The sequence below is a fragment of the Lactuca saligna genome, chromosome 4 (assembly GCF_052625555.1).
Source record: "Lactuca saligna cultivar CGN05327 chromosome 4, ASM5262555v1, whole genome shotgun sequence".
Classification (NCBI taxonomy): Eukaryota; Viridiplantae; Streptophyta; class Magnoliopsida; order Asterales; family Asteraceae; genus Lactuca; species Lactuca saligna.
Genome location: NC_136420.1, coordinates 109,554,661 through 109,559,140, shown reverse-complemented (window position 1 = coordinate 109,559,140; position 4,480 = coordinate 109,554,661).

The following is a 4,480-nucleotide window of genomic DNA, read 5'->3' as shown; positions in this document are numbered from 1 at the left end:
TAACACTTAGTTGAGTTGACTGTTGGACTCACAAAGTAAAAATTTTCGGGTTGTCTGTAACAACCCGAAATTTCCGTACCACTTCTTGTAACTCGTTTCGTAGTTCAATTCAAGCAACCAATCGTCGTTTTCAAATTCGATTTTGATCTCGTTGTTTAATTAAGTCATTAATTTGTAATCGATCTAAAATGACTTAATGGGTGTCTTAATACATTTAGAAATCATTTTTAAACCCCATATTAGTGATCGGAATATTTCTAGAATCTACCATATCGGGTTACGACAACCTAATCAGGTACGACCAAAAGCCTCGCCTAACGCTGGTATTGGGTAGAATTCCACCGTGTCCAAAACTTAGACATTATATAAAGTGTTCTAATCCTTCATTTGAAGCTTTTGGCTTCATCTCACTACTCTCTCTCTCTAACCTCTCTCCTCACTCTAAATTAAGGTCCAAAATCAAAGATTTAAAGCTCCAAATCATATAGGTAACCTTCCTAGCTTGTTATTCAACCTCTTAGGCCTTCAAATCCGAGTTCAAAATGAGATTTAGGACCTGGAACATGTGTTTACGGCCAAGGAGTAAGCTTGGGCCGTAAACACACAAAAATGGGAATTTTGAGCCATTAAACCCTTCCAAATCATAGTTGGGACTTAGATACGACCTTGAGGCTTACAAACCTGTACTTAGAACACCTTAAAAGCGCATTTTGAGGGAAAAACAAGAGTTTACGGCCAAGGTATGTGCTTGGGCTGTAAAATCCTCAAACATGGCGGATAAACTCATTTTTACATGTTAGAATGCCTTGAAACTTAACCAATAGCCTTGTGGTAAATCCTAGAACCATCTAAAAATAGTTTGGGGACCTTAAACACATCAAATACCCTACATATGAGAGTCTACGGCCATAGAACACTCCTGGGCCGTAAACTCCTGAAAGTATGTTAAATGGTGTCCTAAATTCATAACAAGGCTTGGAAAATTAACTAGAATCACATGTGATTGTCCCTTATACCTCAAATCAATTATTCTTGACCATGGGTGAGTTTACGATTGTAAACTCCAAGTTTACAACCGTAAAATCCCTTCAAAGTGGTATAAGTTCCATTAATCCATTCCAAGGCATTTTAGAAATTCATTCCAACAATCCCCATGTCCAAACAAGCAATTAAAACACTCAAAATCACACCAACATGAGTTTACGGCCGTAAACTATGTATGTGTGTGTTTTGTGGCTGTAAACTCCCTTAAATGTTTATTATTGGGGAGTAAACTCAAATCCCAAGTCCCTAATGCCATTACACGTCCAAAGATGTCACCCGGGTCACTCCAAACGCTCGTTTTGAGGTGTTTAACCTCGTTGGAGTGTAATGTTCCATATAATTAGTGATTGTAAATCTAATTAGATATATATGGACATTATTACATTTTACATAGGGACATCGTGACTAATCAAGCCCCGAACCAACGTCTAGTGTCCGAAAACGTTGCAATTCCGAGTTTGGTGAGTTCATACCCCTACCCTTTTTCACTGTTTTCACTGTTTTCAGGGGAAACACAAGCAAAGTACAAGGGATTACTTGTACTTAAAACATGTTTTCAAAATGTGTGTTTCACATTATTATATGCTTTTAACACTGATTACTACAACGGATAACCGCTTGAACATGCAGATCATGTAACATATATTTGTGAAATGAGTTTTAAACTGTTATGTTTTACATATATTTCACAAATGGTTTCCACATTTTATCAGTTAAAAGCATGAAATTAGAACATTTGAACGTAATACCTGTACACTCTTTTGTCCTTGGTAACACTCCACATATATACGCGAGTGGAGGACTATCATATTATTACTAGTAAATTTGTTAATCCTGTATGATTGGAGACACGTCCTCGACGAACACTCCACAGAGATACGCGAGTGGAGGACTACACCCGTAACCAAAATCTCTGGGATTTAGAGAGCGTGACTTGAGTGTATAGATCTATATGGGGCTGACTACCCCACACCTGGCTGCTAGCTACAGCCGAACCGAAATGGTTCAAGGGTGACGAAAGTCATAAGTATGTGGACTACTTATTGCCACAGGGTTAGTCCATTGTATGGTTATGGAACTCGCAATTAGGATAACAGAGATTTACTTATGGTAATAATGAAACAACTTTATACAATTCACAAGATAACCAGGTTTCGGTATACATCTTTCACATCGGTAACCAACATTCAGGAAAGTATGGGACTTTACTGGGAAACCTAGTACATAACCAGGTCTAACATGAATACATCTTTTACATTGATAACCAACATTCAGGAAAGTATGGGACTTTCCTGGGGAAACATTTACATAACCAGAAATGGTAACAAACCAGATAACCTTACTTTACATATTTCACAATTGGTAAAACAATCAGGAAAGTATGGGACTTTCCTGGGAATACATTGGTACATAACCAGAACAGTATGTCGATCCAGATAACCTAACTATACATCTTTACAAGAGAAAACATATTTTTCAGTGTACAACTTTACTTTACATGTTGACAAACGATATCCAACCTTTTTAAGAAAATATGGGATTTTCTTGGTGCATAACATTTCAGAAACAGAAAGGAAACTTGAACAATTTCACAAATAAAAACCGCTTATGAACACACCAGCGTTATGCTGATTTTCAAACCGCTTGTGTTCTCAGGTCAGCGTTAGAACAGGTACCAGAAGATCCTTTTAGCAGAAGACGGAGTTCCCAGAAGACCCGTTTCGTTTTGTTCATATATATATATATCTATATATATATATATATATATATATATATATATATACTATGTATCACAACTGTACAATCTTACTTTTGAAACAATTGTAAAACTTTTCTTATGTAATGTAATGGTTGTTTTACTTTACTTACTATGTACATTGTATTTGATACTCAACATGGAGTCAACCCCAGAAATGTTTCCGCCTTCGGTTTTCGGGGTGTGATAGATTGGTATCAGAGCCCTTGTTTATAGTGAATGAAGTATACCACACCTTACATGGTATAAAACTATAAACACTAAAAGGGCCTAAGTGCTCTGAATTAAAAGTATCTTCAAACTACAAGTATTTTCAAAAGTATATAAGTATACCAAACCGTCGTGATCCGTATCTACAAGTAGAACAGAACATAAGTAATTGGGTGTTGTGTACTACGGTTAAACCTGGGTAGTTATGTAGTCATGTCTAGGATCAATATAGCTTGGACAACTATATTCATTCGAGACACAGCCAACATGTGCTTGGGAGTGACTATGGTGTGCGGTATGCCTAAAACTTACCATAATATCCCAAATATTGAACCATTGTCATAATCAAATCATGAAATACTATGGGAGTATTTCTCTATCCAATCCTCTGTAGAAATCCTTATTCGAGTAGCATTCTGTGATCTTTCTTAGCGATAAATTATCTGTTTTGATAACTCTTTCCTGCTTTATCGCTTATTCGAAACATATAACTGCCATATCTATCGATTCAATGTAGAGGACTTACCATCCTCTCTATTTCTCGATCTTATTAGATCAAGATGGCTCCCAGAAAGAGACCCAGCTCAAAGAACAACAACAATCCTTCTTCGCCACCACCTCCTCCTCAATTTGACCTTGCATCACTCTAGACAGTTTTGACTGCTGCAATGGTGGCAGCCATGTCACAAGTGAACCCTGGTGGCTCAGGAGGTGGTCCCCAATCCCAGAACCCTAAAGATAGTCAGGGACACCAAAAAGGGGGTTCCTATAAGGATTTCATGAACGCGAAACCAACATCATTCAATGGCACTGGAGGTGTCATTTCCTTGTCCCGGTGGTTCGAGAAAATCGAATCCATCTTCGAAATCTGTGCTTGTGCAGAATCTGATAAAGTCAAGTTCGCAGCCTGTACCTTCGTTGATAAAGCCTTGACTTGGTGGAATGGCCGAGTCAAATCTCTGAGCCTACCCGTAGCCAACGCCATGAGCTGGGAAGCCATGAAAGAACTTCTGATAGCCGAATACTGCCCCCATGGTGAAATGCAGAAACTAGAGCACGAGCTCTGGAACCTGAAAATGAAAGGTTCCGACATTAATGCATACACTTCCCGATTTGATGATCTCGCACTTCTCTGCCCGGGTCTAGTCACTCTTGAGAGTAAAAAGATCGAAAGGTTCATTTGGGGGTTATCCCAATCGACAAAGAGTCATGTCTTGGCTGCCCGTCTGGATACCTATGATAGTGCCAAGACTTTAGCCCAAACCCTGATTGATCATAGCGATGATGTTGAGGAAATAACTACCACTTATGAGCCGACTCAAAGGAGTTGTGAGAAGAGAAAGTTCTGGAAGAATAAGAAGGGTCAATCTTCCCAAGGATCTTCCAAGAAATAGTAGACTATAGCAGTCCATGCTGCTACTACCCCCATTGCTACTGCTTCTGTTGTGGGATCCACAGCTCCAACTCTTA